Below are 17,830 nucleotides of genomic sequence, written 5' to 3' on the forward strand. Positions count from 1 at the left end.
GCAGACCTTATTGCTTTCAGTATGCTACACTAACAACCCAGAAAAGGAGCAATACATTATGCTGTGACTTACAGGCTGCTCCCTGATTTTTTCAGATGCTCAAGATAGACTTTGCTGCTTCTTACATCACTATAATGGTTTATGTTAACAATAATCCTTTTTCCAAGGGAGTCCAAATGTTATGTTTCAACGACACATCATGGAAGCCAGAAAATATAAGTACAGCTTCTCTCTAAATTTGGATACTAAATACCTATTGCCATTCATTTCCAAATTTCATTTACCTCAGAACTCACCATCATCAAGATAAGAATGATTACATAAAACTTTTAAGGTTTTCTTCTAACACATCCCTTCAAGTATATGTTCATCATAATATTGCAAATAAGGAAAATGAAAAAATTTCATTATCTTAGTGCAGCAACAATGAAGTTAGGGTAAATCTAACCATTGAAAATTAAGACTTTCTTTTACAGTTGTGTTTGAAGTTTTTTCATCTTTCCTTTTCAAACTCTAATCTTCATGAGATTTTAATTATTAGGGAAATCCAGTGCTGATTTAATTAAAGTAAGAGCTTATACATTTTGTTGCCTTCTGTCCTTATGGATAATACTATTACTGACAGTCCAGCCAGTCTGTCTGTCTTCTTTATTCATCCAACAGAAGTGTTTTTTGAGACAGAGGCATCAAATCAACTTGGAAAGCTAGTTCCTCACCATCAAATTTAGAAAAGGGAAACAGAGGTGGATGGCCTCTTTGCTCAATGTTCTTACTAAGTATTATGACCATGCATTAGGTTTCCAAAAAAAAATTTATAAAAGCATAGGAAAAGAATGAGGGAAAAGAGAGTGGTTCTGGTTAATCTCACATGAAGCACAATTATTTGAAAAACTCTGACCAGAAAGGGCAGTTTTGTCAGTTTTAACCTGGCTTCCACAAACAACAATCACTGACATGAGTGATTTGAAGCAGATTAACCCACCTCTCCAGAGAAAGCTAAACAATTTTGAAAGCAAAAAAGGAAAAACAAGAACCTGTAACATTTTTTCTTTCTGGGATGACCCCAAAAAGGTTGCACAACTACTCCAGATGCCCAATAGACCTCACTTTAATTAATTTGTTTCCAGAGGGTGCTCATGCTGTCCTTCTTTAGTTGAATTCTTTCTTCTTGATCTCTGAATATTCAGTTTAATCATTCTCCTTGGTCTAATTTAATGTTACTTTACCTAAACCAAAGAGCATTTTCTAAAGATTCCAAACAAAAGTCATCTCTCTCCTACTCTGAGCTTTCACAAACTTTATTCTGCAGCTCTGTAAGAGTGTGCTTGAAGATAGCATTCAGTATAAATCTGATGAATGAAGGGATTCTCCTTTCCCCCTATTATTAGTACTAGAACAATACAAGTGTATAAAATATCTGTGGTTCTCCCATGGTCATCACTGAGTCAATTCATTTTTCAAGTAATGGCTAAATTTTCTACTGTTTTATTGGGTTACTAGTATTTTAAAAATTGAGTCCATTACCTCACATTTCTTTTTATCTAAATGTGATTGTCTGTTATAATAAGAACCAGAAAATGCAGACAAATAAAATTCCAAACCTTCATTTTGGTGAAAAGCTAAGGATTTTTCTCTATCTGATCTACCAAGAAGTGGGGGAGGAAGGGAAACTAGACTCATTTGAAATTTACTTCCTTGTATTTCCTCAGCTTATTCTGTGATACGATGCTAAAGAGCATGGAAATAACTGAAAGAACAATAATCAAAAGAAAAAAAGGGCACAGAATAATTCACAAAATGACTAATGCAACCTCAAATAATGGCAAATTAACTGTATATGTAAAGTTACTATCCTATGGAACTCAAAACTAAAATGTAACACATTGTCCTTTAATAACCTTCGAATTTATTATTTAGAAAAAAGTACAGCCTACTATCAGCTAGATTAAATTTGGCCATATATTCTGTTATATTACCAACATATCCAGCCATTTGTGAAGCTAAGAAAGAGTAAAATGCACTCTTAGGACTGGTACTCAACCTTGAAGTGCTGAAAGCTACTTCATCATCTAGTGTGGGGACAAACGCATGCACATGTGAATATAACACTATGTTGTGCGGACAGCTCAATATAATCACCACCATTATAAATCACTCAGATATCCACTTATTTTAACATACACAAATCAAGGCAGAGCTCTCCCTGTGATTCCTATCAGAATATCTGAAATCAAATTTAACATTTTCCTCTCCTACTCTTCTCACTGAAAGCTTAGTATATAGTGGTTTTCTCCTCTATCTTCAGTCACTACTGGCAGCACACCATGCAGGAAACTATTACAGCTGGACTAGCTCACACATGTCATTTAAATACTGTGACAGCACAGTTGTGCTTAATTTTCCAGAAGTGACCCAAAAAGTAGAAGAGACTTCTCACTAGATTTCTTCTAAAAAAATTAGAGTAGCTTTATGGTTTCAGGTTTAGCATTATTCTAATCCAATCATAATGTCTTGCTGATTTTCCTTTCTATTTTGCCTTACACCAGTCAAAATTAAAGTAATGTCACTTTTCTATATATTAGATGCAATGTTTCACAGGCTAATTAATCACAATCTATTGTTTGTGTTGTTTCTTAAAAGTATACCTAACTAGTTAAATATAATGACAATATTTTCAAATCAAAGATAATTTAGTTATTTATCTATTAGCAAAATCATAAAACATATTTTCCAAAAATTACAATGGTTGTATAATCTAAGTCTGTTTGTTTTAACCAAGATGAGACATACGATGGGTAACACATTATTGACCTTTTACACTTGTTTCCTTCAAAGATTCTTCATTTTATTCAGCATTTAGTTTAAATTAAATATTTAAAATTGAAGCTGTTCTATGTTGCAAACACAGCTAAAATGAAGAGCTTCTGTAGCAGCAGTGACCAGATTTTAAATGCAGGTAGATCAATAAAAAAAAAAATCCACCAAGCACAGGCTCCATGTGTGAGTGGAATGGTTTATAATAGCTTGCAAATGACTATGTGCTTGCTGTAACCAGCTGTTCTTAAATTATGAATATGCAACCAATTCATGTTAAAGCCAAATCCCAGTACTATTTCTACAGAGAAATCCCAGTAGTTTTGCTTGTTCTACATGTTAGCTCTGTTAAGGATACAAATAGCAGTAAGCTTCTGAACAAATAGGACCAAACTATTGGCATTTCACGCACTGGGTCCATTATCACAGTGGGGGATGTCAATCATTGGTACATTCCTATAACAGCTCAGGCAATATGACAATGATCTCGTAGGAAAAAAACCCCCAAATCTCTGCAGCATACTCAAAGTCCTTCTGACAACCTAATACTTTCTTACTTCAGCCAATCAGATTGTCAGACTTGACCTACTAGAAGACTTGCATCAAGCTTGAAACATTTAAAAACATCAATCATAAAAACAAAGACAGGACATTGAATTATACAGTATTAACCTCCAGGGTATGCATACAAAGACCTTAGATTTATTTATGTCCCAGCGAGTTAAGAGCTTCAGTACACCGTTTTTTACACCAAACTGACTGCCAATTTGATGAACCTCTCTGCCCTCAGCAGGAGTGCACTGTCTTTGATTAATGAGTGCATGCTTGTGGAAAAGTGTTAAGAGAAGAAAACAGAGGAAAAACACACAAATATGTCTACACATAGCTGATGTACCAATGCAATAATTATCTGCAAACCAAATGCTCCTTTTTCCTTACATACACATATACACAGTAAAGGTACCGATCTACATATTACCTTATTATAATATCTAACACTTAAGTTTTACTTGAAAGGCATTAAAGAATCAAAGTATAAGTCAAATTTCATAAATTATAAAAACTATTTTAAAGCATTAATTTGATTTTTAAAAAACAAATTAAAAACACCCTATCTTACACAGTAAATTTTTAAACACGTGTGATAAAAAATGTATTTTCACCTCATAATCTTATAAAAGCTATTCATTTAAAAAGCTCAATGTTTAACTTAGAAATATCAGGTCTCTTAAATATTTTACATCTCCAACTATATTATGACTTGCCACAAATCACATACCATTCGAAACAGATTTAAAAGTCATGTACATTCATTTTAGTTTAAGTTCCATATGTAACTGTAAATTAATTAGACATATTTATTGCCCATAATTTCAAAGTTAATAGGATCAACAGAAAAATTTATGAATGAAAGGTTAAACTTTTTATGACTCTTCTGTTTAGAACTGCTTTCCTTTGAAAAACCCAATTCCTACTTAAATTAAAAATTCCGACTTAAATTATGAGATGGTTATTTGCACTACAATTAAAATTATGTCATCTCTAAAAATGAGCTAAGCATTAAGATTCCTTTTAAAAAAGTTTACATTTAATATACAACTCAATTTACCATTTAGTTTATATGAACATTGCCATGACACAAATATTTTATTAGTAAATGTATTTCTCAAAAATTTAATCATGATAACAGAACAGTTTTCTTTTTAAGGAATTGTATGGTGATTACATTAAAGTTATATAAAAGCATTATTATCTGAATATAAATTTTAGCTTTAGTCTCAGTACTATAAAATCTATTTTAAAGAAAAGCATCTCTATAAACCTAATGATTTTAGGAAATCATAATTCTAGAATCATTCAGCAGTATATTATGTTTAAATTTGTTTACATTATGTAAGTTTTTTTAATGGGATTTAACTCAGCAAATTATTCTAATCATCAATTTCACATTTTGAGAATTTCTTTTAAAGACACACTACTTTAAACGTTATGCATTTTGTGCTTTTTGAAAAATTGTTAGTGTACTTAAATATTTAAAAATTAAAAATCAATAAATACTGGAACTAGAAAATATCCCTTAACATAGTGATAAGCTACATTTTATCCTCAAACTCATTGTCCTAAAGTTTTCTTGAAGAAATTTTTTGAAATGTGGTTTTTTTCTGTTGAGATTATCACTCTTTATTCTCCCTCTTTCCTATCTCATCTCCCACACACACACAAAAAAGGCAAATAATTACAAAAAGTAGAAAACACTTAGGTACCAATGGGATACCTGACACCATTTTAGTACCACAGTTTGATAGCTGAAACTATCAATAAAAGTTATCACTATAATAAAAATAAAATTTCAAATTTAAAAATCATTATATGACTACTAGCCAATTATTTAATGATACTTTCACCTCCTTATAAAGAAAAGTAAATCCTAAACAGCCATTTTCCTCAATAATTCTCTTCTCTTCTGATTATCTTCTGGAACAAAAGTTTAAAGAAATGTTTAATCAAACAAAATCAACATTTATTAAATAAAGCACAATCATTTTAAAACCTCATGATATAAAATATTTAACTTTATATAAATCAAAAACTTCTACAATACCGCCATAAGTAATTTAATTAATCCCTCAGAACATCAAGTTTATTAAAAATAATTAAACCTTGATGAAACAATTTCATCTAGGGGTCAAAATCCCCACATTACTTTGTGCTAAATCGTATCTTCTTTTGGTAGCTCTATCTAAGGACTAGGTCAAAAACTCAGAAACTACAACTTAAAATCTCTCTGAGAAATCTTTAAACCTAAAAGTAATCAAGTTCTAACATATACTTTCACTAATTCAAGAAAATAAGACTGAAAACATGAACTTTCATGCAACTGTGATATCCTATATCTTGTATGATAACACAAAAGTAGCAACAAAGACATTAACAATTGAAGTTCAAGCTAGGAGTGACTGTTCTGTTTCAATTCAATGACACCACTAATGGCTTCTTAGCAGCTCCATGAAATCAACCAGCTGTCAAGTTGATGCATCAGAAGGAACAGTTATGCACTCCCATAAGAAAAAGCAACACATCAGGATGTTTGGCAAAACATCTGCTCCTTTACACTGCAGTTCTATAATAAACATGCAAACAAAGAAATGGGAGAAAGGGCAACAGAATTAACATTCCAAGGTTTCCATTACAGTCTCATATGCATTTTAAAATAAATGGCTTATAAAATAAAAACAAATTTCTGCCTAGTTGAATACTTTATTTTAAATCTTTTGAAAATGCTAAATATAATCACCCAAATTCTTCTAGAAAGGCAAAACCTACATACAAATCTTTCCATTTTGAAAACTGAAAGATTTCAAACAAAACTAGTCACCAAGCAAAACCTTACTATTACGTTATGAACAAAACTAAAAAATTAATACTAAAATATATCCTTCCTGAATTAATATGTATTTAGTAACTCATGACAACAGTATTCTAATAAATGCATTTCCAAGACAGATAGTCTAAAAATATTTTTCAGTAGTGTTTGAAAGAGTAAATGCAGCTAAAATTCAGCCCTAGTTTAACATATAACAGTAAATACACTATTCTCTGCATTTCAAAATATGTATCTACTTCTACTTCTCTCCAAAGCATTATATGAATACAAAAATATTAAGTTCTCATAAATAACTTCTAGTTTTTAAAGCATACAATTTGATTTCCTAAAAAAAAAAAATAAACTCTTGTCATTATGGGCTTAAAGTAATTTTACATTCAACCATTCATTTCGAACATTTGTAAGATCTTTTTTCTACTTGAAACTTACAAGTACCTCAGTGTGTCTAAATTATTGATTATGCAGCACAGTGACAATATGTACAGTGTTTACAATAGGTGTGAGACATCAAATGTACTTAACTACCATTTTCTTAAACTGCTTATCCTCTGTTGCTTGCCATTTATAATCTGCCAAATCTTCTAGTCCTTTGTTGCATGTATAATTTAAAACCATCTGTTCTATGTGCTTTTAACTATTTAAACATTTTTTACCTACCTACAATTCACATAAATGGCAGACATTCAATTCAGTCAAGCTTTCTATATAGCGTTTTACATCAAGCAAATTCCTAAACAAATAGCATAGCAGGTAACACCAAAGAAGAGTGCTATAGATATAAAAACATACCACATAACAACGTAAGTTTTTATGTGTTAGACAAACCTTTTCAATGTACTCAGAATTGTTTCTATTAGCTTTTTTTTTTAACTTAATTGTAGTCAATGTTTTTCCCCAACCCAGAAGACAAAGAGAATGCAAATTAAATACAGACAGTTTCATGTCCTTGTTAGAAGTAAACATGCTGACTGAAAATGACTACAGGAGACAGAATTCCAGTTTTCCATTCAATTTACAGTGCCTCTTAGTCATATACCAGCCAGTGTATCATTAAGTTTTGTCACGTGACCAACCAAACTTTAGTGAGGTGAAGAACTATTTTAGACAAGCATATTAAAACACGTTTTTCGTTTATCTTTTTATAATGGCAGACAAAGAGCGTGTAGCTTGATGTTATAAAATATATTTTAAAATCAATTCTGCCTTTTGAATACTAACTACATTTTTACCAATCGTTTTACTTAGTATCTGCTACTAAATTTTTAAAGTATCCAGCATCTCCAATATTTTCAATAGTTACATCTTTTCAAAATGTAAAGAAATATGTTAAAAAAAACATTTAATTACAAAAGGGGATCTAGGTCATCTAAAATAAGTATACGTAAATATTAACCAAGCTGATTAAAGAAAAATCCACAGAAGAAAGTGGAGTAAGTAAGAAAGGACATACGCTGACTAAAAATATTTGAATCCATTAAAGAATAAAACATGGAGACAAAAGCTAGGTGAATACTAAAGAACACTATAAAAGTTTACACCATTTTTTGCACATTATTTTCCACCTGTTACCAAAACATAAAATCTGCAGACACTGAGGCTTCATTTTGAGAGCAGAACACAAAAATAAGCAGCACAGCTTAATGTTAACCTGTAAGTTACATGGTACTTTACATGGTCCCTTAAAACAGGAAAAAAATTAAGCGAAAAACTTACTCCTGGGAAAATTCCTCGATAAAGTTTACATGACGTCACTGGGCCCCCTGAACATTCCCTAAACTTTGAGTCTTACCCAGACACACTTTTTGACTTTCTAAGGTTTCTTTTCATTCCTTAAAAAATAAAAAAAAGAGAGACTTGGGAATAAAAATTGCCCAAGATGGCGAAACGCTTGTTGTTTAGAGGGCAGGGGAAAAAATGGAGGATATTGTAATATACACAAAGGGATAAATTTCAACAACTCGGCCAAGGGCTGCAGCTGCTTCTCTCTTTATAAGGAAGCAACACACAAAAGATAAATACAGAGGGAGAGAAAAGAAGGGGAAATCTCCCAAACAGCAGGGCCAGCTCTGACTCTCCAAACACTTCCTTCGTTTCCTAAGTCTCAATTCTGGGGTTCGTGGAACTACTTTAAGGGGAGAGGAGCCGCAAAAGGGAAGGGGGGAGGGGGAGCGACGAGAAGATTAAAAGAGCGAAGAAGAGTTGCGAGCAGAAGGCAGCTCCCGGGGAAGGACTGCTAGGAGACAGACATTACTGTAGGAAAAGCTATGCTCCTCTAACCCTCTGTGTACTGAAAAAGACCTTCCCAGGTATCTGGATCTTTTCCCAGTCCCACCTGCCCCCACTCCCACGCCACCCCCCAGTTCACTTTCTGAAAACTCCAGAGCTCCAAGATACTCTGGGAGAGAGAGCAAAAGAGGCCCGAATTGCGAGTTGGGGGGGGGGGGGGGTAGGCGCAGCTAATCAGTCCTAGAGGGAAGAGGGGGCGGAGGCAAAAAAAAAAAGGGCAGCAGTAGGCGGACTGGGGGGTGGGGGGTGGGGGGTATCTTGAAACTACCCCGGCGGGGATGGGGGGAGCAGCGGATATTCCCGGGTAGGAACCTCGATCGCAGGAGTGCCAGAGGTTGTATTTTGAGAAGCCAAACTGTTGGCGGCGACCTGAGCGCTGGAAACCGAAGGGAGGAAGAAGGAGACGCGAAGCCGGGGCGGCCGAGCAGGGCGGCCGGCACAAAGGAGACGGACTCGAGGCGGCAGCGTCCGCCCGCGCCGAGGGAGGCACGGCCCGCGGCCCTGCTAGACCGAAGTCCCGCACTGGCAGCTAGGAATAAAGTTTACATTCTCCTGAGACCGCACACCCCACCTCCCACCCAGGACCGCACATCTCCGCGTCTTCCTCCCCTAAACTGCACTCGGGACCCCGAGCACCACCCCAGCCTTCCAGCCAGCACAACAAAGAGACACACGGACCGGCGAGGGTAAACAGCCGCGGCAGGGCGAGCAGGGCGGGCAGGGCGAGCGCCTCGAGATAAGCAACTCCGGAGTATTCCCCGCTCGCAAGAGCGTAGTTTCTCCTTTTCTGTTTCAACCGGTTTTACAACATTTGGAATATTCATCCTCACCCGCACCCCTCATACCCGAGGATTTTAAACTCACCTTTACTTTCGAACTGAGAGTTGCAGTGGATGCGATTTTTGTCTTTCCCAGATGGTTGAAGGTTATGATTTTTGTTTTTGGAAACCCCACCGCCTCCTTATTTCTGTTATTATTTTTGCAAGAAAAGTATAAAGAGAGTTGGAGTGGAGGTGAGATTTGTGATCGGGAAAGCCCTGGACTCCCTCCTTCTCCGTCTTCCGCCTCTCTCTCTCTGATTAGTTCCTATCCAGGAGCAGATTGAAGCAGGAGATGATTCTTCTCAAGGTTTGTTCAGCAGCTTCACTTCTAGGCGAAGGCTTCATGAACCAAGTGACGTCAACCAACAAGGCTTCTCTCTCTCTCCTCTCTCTAACAATGAAAGTTGCTGTTAACAAGGGAAAAAAGAGAGAATTGTTTATACCATTTCAGTTCCAATAATAAATGACCTATCAGCTCCTAAAGTAGCCAAGGGAGGGAGGGGGTTGCTTCTTCCTCCTAAGAATACTGTAGCTTTGAGTTTGCACCGTTCCTTGTCCCAGGAAAAAGTTAAGAAACTCAAATGTTTTGTTTTGCTTTTAAAAGTAGAGAAGACAGAAAATAGGATTGAAACCGTAATTTTAAAAAAAAGTACACTGGCGGATAGGGAGCATAGATTAACCATTTACACCTGAACTTTTTTTTGTCCGTAAACTCAAAATTCGGCTGAAGTCTAAAAGCCAACTAATTTAATATGCCAAGAATTCGTGGATGTTTGGAACTCAAAATAAAAAGCAGGACGCAAAATGGTCCGGGGATTAAGACGCTACTACCCTAACACGGGCAAGTTTTGTTGGCTGTAATGTTTATGCATTTTGTTAAAATTTAAATAAAACATTAAAATAGTAAATCATTTTAAAGTTGTAAGTTAAAACTGTAAAAGGTAACCTCATTAGTACCCCCCACCCCAATTTCTGAGATGGCAAAAAAAGGAGGATAACTAATTGTAGGAATTAGAAGACTTAAAAAAAACCAAGTTAAGGCTGGGTAACCCATTGCTCCATCTTTAAACTACACAGGAGGTATGTTATTTGTCTACCGCCAGAATCTCTTCCAACTCTGTTTTTCACCCTTCCATATTCCCCCACCAATTTCAACATCCTGAAACCAATAAAGTTAAACTAAAGGTGAAGTACACCTCATTCCCTCCTACAGCACACCACCCCTTAGGCTCCCTAAAAATGATTTTTTTAAGGCCTTAATCTCGGTAATGCTTTATTACCAAAGAAGATATATAATTAAAATTTTTTCATTGAGGTAGTATGTTCCCCCTGCAACACATTAAAGTCTCAAAAGTTCGTATGATTTAAAATTGCATAATTTAATTTTCAGGATGAAGATCAAGTGAAAGGCAAGCTGTAGAAGAATAATTTGACCATATATGTATATTTTGTACATGCATGTGTGGATAAATGTATCTTAAAAGATGCTATTGTTTTATGTTTCCTCTTCAGCCACTGGCTGTGATTTTAATTGTGCTGGAGGATCTTCATTAGTATTAACACATGGGGAGATTTCACAAAGCTGCTTCATTAGGAAAAAAAAAAAGCTTGGCAGACTAGGTCTTTTTGCATGCGCTGAGAATGTCAGCCTTACCTCGGTCATTTGTAACATAATAAGTGCAAGTACAATGATTGCAATGCAGGAGCACTGGGGGAAGGGCAGAAATACTGCCTGTCTAATAGGGATATCTGAAAAGAAGGCTGCTCATTACATAGTAAAATGTATGCTAAAAATTAGTGAAGATGATGTCTCAGGAGACTGATGCTAAATAAATTAATGTGCTGATATGTTTTTAATTATTATTTTTGTAGTAGTTTATTTCATTCTCAGGAATCACATTGAGCAGCAAAGCTGTGCTAGCACTTATTGATTTTTTTCCCTGCCACATTCCCGGAATACAGATTTTAATCATTTCACTACACCACACTCAGTAATTTCATTAAAAACTGGAACCTTCCATCCCCAGAAAAGCATTTAATTTCAATGACATACAATTTCTCTCTTAGCAGAAAACTGTCTCTACAGTAAAAGCTGGCCTAAGGTTCAAATGCATAATTTAATCCTGAGTTTTCCATGCTCTGCATTCCTTTGAAGCTATAATTTGAGTAACTACCTAATAACTGTAATAAGGACAATAATTTCCTTATAATATATTATTAACTCATTTTTAATTAGCTCAGAGGCCAAGCTCTGTACATGTATGACTGGGTGAACAATTCCACAATATCAAAATTTACTATTAATGTTCCAGAAGAAAAATATAGATTACAATGTAAGTATGGAAAACTAGCATTTGGATATTACTTTAGAATAGTAACATGCAAAAAATTTCATGCATTTTTATATAATAGTGGTCATTACTCAAAACAGTATTTTAAAATACTTAGATGTAAACAAGGCAGCTCACTGGTATTTTTATATATAAAGTATTTTAATATTAATATTTCAACAAGCCATTTCTGGCATTTTGCCTAATCACTAGCATTACTGTTGAAAATAATCAATTTTGAAAGGATGAAAAAAAAGGCCTAGATTCAAGTTGTCTCAATTTTCATAAAGAATTCCCTTAAAACATTTCTCTTGAAATAAAGTGGCACACTGGAATAAATTGAATAACTAAGGATATATCTTTTACTTAAATATTTTAAACAATATACTGCAAAGCATGGTTCAATTTTTGGTTCCAATAATATTTTGAAATAATATGCATTTGACGATGCCACATGGGTTTCCCAAACAAGTTTCATAAAAATATGTAATTTACATTACTTAGTTTTTAGGAAAAAAAACCTGTGGGGAAAACTATTTGACATAATAAAACTCATTTAGTAATTTAAATTTGGCATATGTGCCTAATCAATAGAAAAGTGATACGTAGATAATGAAAGTGATTAACTTATATAAAAACTCACATTAAAAATTCCTATCATTCCCCTAGGTGATTTTAGAACCAAAGTTCAAAAAAAAATTTAAAGACTGTGTGTGTGTGTATAATTTCAAATTGGAGTCATAATAACACAAAGTTGTCTTTTCCTTGGTTGAATGATGAAGTAACATAACAAACTAAGACTTTGTGTCATCAAAAGTTGGAATAAAGGATAAAAGTGGTAATAATAAAGAACTTGATTTTGGTGTCTTTAAAATATTTAAGAACTATATTATCATCAAAGGCTCTTCATACAGTTTGGAAAACATTTTTGCAACATTCTCACAGGTGAAAACCGCTGAATGGAAATTATTAAAATAGTTGACAAATGAAAAACTCACACAGATGATACCTAAAATTCATAAAATGAATTTATGTATTTCAATAAAAAAATAAAAGCTTCAATTTTTATATTAAAATATCTTTAAAATAATTTGGTTTTATTTGGCAATAATTAATTATCCAATTTATACTTTTAAAAGTGATTTTTTAAAATAGTGATATACTAAAAATTTTAAACTGGATTACTCCAGTATTTGATACACACTTACTAAGAATTTGAACTTAAATTATTTTTTAATATGGTTCTTTCCCTTTTTTTCATGTTATCACACTTGATTGTTTTAGAGATGACAACATAGTCATAGAGTTGAGGGGGAAAAAAAGAGAAAACAATTACAAGTTATAAAATAACTTGTATCCCATAGCACCTAGTCTTCTGCTTAAGATCATCATCTAAATTAGTACTTGATCATGTACAGAACTGTAAAAGAATTTAATGATCGAACAGATCTTTTCCAATATTACTGTTAATTATTTCTGAAATTCTATATGTTATATACCTATTCCATAAACTAACTATTCCACCACTATAGACTATATTTTTGCACTTTCCTCCATCAAGCATAATCTATTTTTAAGACCAAGACAGAACTTTTTAAATAGGTAGATATAAAGATGGACAAGTATCTAATTTACCACTATAGGTATTGTACATGGACCTTCAAAGAGTAAGAAATTACCATGTACAGAGAACAAAGTCTAGGCTGACTACAAAAAGCCAAACGAATGAGAGAACTTAATAGTAGAACAAGCTGGCCACTGTCATGTCTTGTTTCTGTTTCAATCGGTACAGACTAATGAAGCTTTATTTGTTTTCATTCACTGAACAAACATTTGAGTGCTTGCTATATACTATGCACTCTGCTAGAGGCTGGAAAAACATGAAAAGCTCACGTTCTGGTTGATGTTGAAAGTGTGAAATTCCTGGGAGATTAGAGATTTACAAAAATCACATTATAAAAATACAAATAATAAAGTTTTGCGAGAATAAAGAGGATGGGGCAACTAATTCTGACTGGGAGTCTGTAAAAAGCTTTATCAAAGAAAAGCCATTTGAACTGCATCTCAAATGCTGAGAGCTTACCAGGCAAAGAAGTAGGGGGAGGGCGGTGCAGATTCTAAGTGAAAGAAACCTTAAGTTTAAATACAAAGAGCTACTAGGTCTGATGTCCATCCACTAACGAGAAATTCAGTGCAACTGGAATATTCAGTGTGAGGTATGGAGTAACAGGGACAGAGGAGGAAAAGAAGACTAGGACCTGAAAATGAAAGGACTAATGTACCATGGTTGAATTCATCCTGAGAGCCAACAACGGTCAGCTAAGAAGTGACATGATCAACCTTATTTTTAGGGAAAAATAACTGTATAGGTAAAAGACTGCAGTATGAAGAAACGGCTTAACAGCCTATGAGAAAAATGGTTTAAAAAAAATAGTGGTATTAGAGGTTTAAAGCTAGATATTTTTCAGGTAAAATGTGGATTTGGTGATGAACTGAAAACAGAAAGTTAAGGGAGAGGAAGGACTAAAGGAAAACCAGAGAAATTGCTGGCTTAGAGAACTAGGTAAATGCTGGAATAATTAAGTAAGGTCCAGAATACATAAGGGAAAACAAACTAAAGTAGTCTGGAATTAGAACTTGAATTTATGCTTTATAGTCATTTTTAAATGAGATTATTATAATTAACTGGAGAGCTTTTTAAAATTTACATACCCAGGTCAAATATGTAGAGGTAGGCTAGGTCTGGGGTAGGGGCCAAGTATTTATTTTCTCTTTTAAAAACTCTGACCATGCTTCTGATAAAACACTGCTGATTAAGAACACTATTACAAGCACAAGTTGATTATAAATTCATTTGGAATAAAAAACAAGAAAAACCCAGAAAACCCTGAAATAGAAGACCTTTGGGAGTAGGTGGAGGGTATCATATCAGATACTAAAATATGCTATGAAGCCTTTATAACTTAGCAGTTGGCATTGGCACGTGAAAAAAAAAAAAAAGACCAATAAACAATAGAGAATTGAGAAATTGACCCAAGTGCATATGGAAATTTAACCTAGATAAAAGATACTTCTCAAAACAGTGAAGACGAGATGAACTTTTTCATAAGTGGTGTTGGAATAACTGGGTAGTCATAAGGAAAAAGATTAGTTTGGATTTATTCCAAGAATAAGTTTCAAAAAGATCAGATATTTAAATATAAAAATTTGAACCACACCACACAAGTACTGGGAAAAATTTGGGGTCAATTCCTCTATAATTGGAGAATAGGGAAAATGTTCCTAGCAATGGTCAAAACTAGATGCAATAAAGTAAAATATCAGTAAATATCAATACATAAAAAGGTTTTGTATGGCCAAAAAAAATACTGCAAATAAGTAAAACGACAAATGAAAAACTGTGAAAAGAATCTGTAACTTACATAAGAGACACTTTAATAACCTACATATAAAGAGTATCTAAAAATGAATAAAACAACACCACCCTGATAGAAAACGGCAAGATATATGAACAGACATTTCACAGAAAAAGAAATGCAAATGTCCCTTAAATAGAATTATTCTCAACCTTGTTCATAAGAGAAATGCAAATTAAGAATCCCTGAGATACTATGTCTCACCCAACAAATTGGCAAAAATCCAAAAGTTTCACAACACAGCCTGTTAGAGAGGCAGTTGTGGGGAAAAGGAATACTCTCAAATATTGCTTGTTAGAGTGAAAAATAGAAAAACCCCAACAAGAGAGAATTTGATGGTATATAGCAAAGTTAAATATGCATTTATTTTTTTGACTAGCAAATCCCACTTCCAAGAATCTGACCAACACTGATAAAAAAAATAAAATAGGTATATAAGAAGTTATTCATTGAAGCATTGTTTCTTATAGCAAAAGTCTGTGTGAAAATTAATAAAGAAAAACCTCACTAAAATGGAGTCCGAAGGCCAAATGAGGGAGCTCTCACCCATGTATCAATCAAGGTCCGTACAGATCCAACAGGAATCTGTTGGAAAGAGGCATACGGTGCACCTTCAACTGGAAATGACACTAGTTTACTACCAATGCCAGCAGGAGGAAGAAAGATCTCTTCCTTGCCTGGCAACACCTCAGCTAAGGGGAGACTGTCACAATTCAGCCAATTAAGAGCATTATAGTATGAACTTCCAGTTTCCTCCAACGGACTTTTTGTTTTTCAAAGCCTCTTCCTACTTCCTCTTCTCCTTTATAAAAGAGCTGTTTTTCCTTTTCTTTATTGGACTTGCATGTGGTTTGCATAGTTGCATGTCCTGAATTGCAAGTCTTCGCTGCTCCCAAATAAACAAATTTTGCTGGTAAAATAATTGGTTGTTTATTGTTTTAGGTTAACATCTGGAAATAACCTAATGTCCATCATGGGGAAATGGTTGAATTGTGGTACACACATACAGTGGAGTACTATGCAATTTTTAAAAAGGAATGAGGAATGTATGTAGTAAAAAGTAATTCAGTCAACTTGAGTGTATACTGCTAAGTAAAAAAAACCAAGGTGGAGAAAACATCTGTCGTATGCTACCATTCACCTATATATTTACCTCATTTTAAAATTATTTTTTAAATTAAAAAAAAATTTTTTGTAGGGGGTAGGTAATTAGGTTTATTTATTTAGTTAGTTTTTCAATGAAGATGCTAAGGATTGACCAGGACCTCATGCATGCTTAGCATGCGCTCTACGCCCTGAGCTATACCCTCTGTCCTCACTTTTTTTTAAATAAAAGGAAGTCAAAAACTTAAAACACACAGTTACCTGTAAAAAGGAAGGGAAGTAGGGTAGTAAAGATAGAATAGGAGGAAATTTTCTCATAAAACTTGTTTTATAGATGTGATTTTGGAACCATATAAAATAAATTACATAATTATAAAACAAAAACACATTAAATTTTAAAAGCAATCCCATCAAAATGAAATAGATGAACTTAACTGTATATGGAGTAAGTGGCATAACCATACAGCAAAGAATATTCTAGGTAACTTTAAACACAGTAATTTTTTAAAACCACATACAAACACAATTTAACAGTATATTCCTCATAGGATTTAAACTAAGAAAATGAACTTTAAAGCAGCAACAACAAAATAGGAACTTATATTGTTATCACTAACCATAGTTTTGTGGTATTAATTGGCAATGCTATTGTCATATTACATGTATAGTCTGAGAAGAAGTAAATGGATCATTAAGTTGATGTTTTTGGTGTGGGACAAAAAAGAAACAGATGTAAAATCAATGAGTTTTTTACATAAAAATTCTGTGATCATGAATTTGAACTGGATGTGTTAGAATGCCACTCATTACACATTTTATATTTAAAAATAGACATTTCTTAGTTCTGCCCACTCTAAATGCCTAAAAACGGTGACCACTATAGTAGCAACAAGCACACACTTATGTATCCAATTATGGTCACTAAACACCATTTGCCCCGAAATGAATTCCTTGAATAAAAGGCTGAGTCTAGACTTGGTATAGGAAATGTCCAAGGTAAGTCTAGAATACCCTATCATGCCATTAAGAAAGAAAACTATGAAAGATTATTGGGGTCATGTAAAAAGGACTTGAGAGTCAATTTGAAGAAGCCAATTTGAAGTGGCTCCTACTGGCCACAGATGAGACAATTTGAACTTGTTAAGAATAATTTCAATGGACTAAAACATAACAAATATATCTTAATATATGAGTTCATAATGATACTTAAAACCAAAACTATTGTTCACCTTTGAAGAATGCTAGAGAACCAACTCATTATTTTGAAAACTGGTAAATAAAGAAAACAAATTAAGACTTTATTTGATATTTCCTATCAAATGTACCTTAGAAAACCTAATTTGAAATTGTGTTTATATGTTTGTACGTATGTGTATTGTATGTATATATGTATACATACGTACATATGTGTGTGTGTACATATATATCTTTTTTTAAAGTTTTAAAATGTTATTGGTCTATACTAACAGTTATTGTGATCAAGCACACAATTTACCTGTGAGTTTCAAGACAGAAAAAATACGAGGAAATATGACACTATTCTTATCTGGTAAGAAAGTAATCAATTTATTAAGACAAACTTAAAAGATTGGAGTAACATCAAAGTTTTGAAGCACTCTTATAGGCAATGTGTAGACATCATTTGTATGGTCTTTCTCATAGCAATCCCCATAA

The 17,830-nt window shown here is 33.7% G+C and overlaps 1 protein-coding gene across 22 annotated transcripts in view; it reads right to left on the reverse strand.

Moving 5' to 3' along the window:
* The window catches only part of BAZ2B (bromodomain adjacent to zinc finger domain 2B), a 290,545-nt gene that overhangs the window by 227,668 nt on the left and 45,047 nt on the right, over window positions 1-17,830 (reverse strand). For 21 of the 22 annotated variants that reach the window (XM_064484824.1, XM_031451501.2, XM_064484829.1 and 18 more), the window contains one exon: window positions 9,350-9,713. The gene's annotated coding sequence lies outside the window, so the exon portion shown is untranslated. Of the gene's footprint in view, window positions 1-9,349; window positions 9,764-17,830 lie in introns of those variants that run through there. The other variant, XM_031451482.2, reaches the window with a different exon arrangement.

The sequence above is a fragment of the Camelus dromedarius genome, chromosome 4 (genome assembly GCF_036321535.1).
Source record: "Camelus dromedarius isolate mCamDro1 chromosome 4, mCamDro1.pat, whole genome shotgun sequence".
In the NCBI taxonomy this organism is placed as follows: Eukaryota; Metazoa; Chordata; class Mammalia; order Artiodactyla; family Camelidae; genus Camelus; species Camelus dromedarius.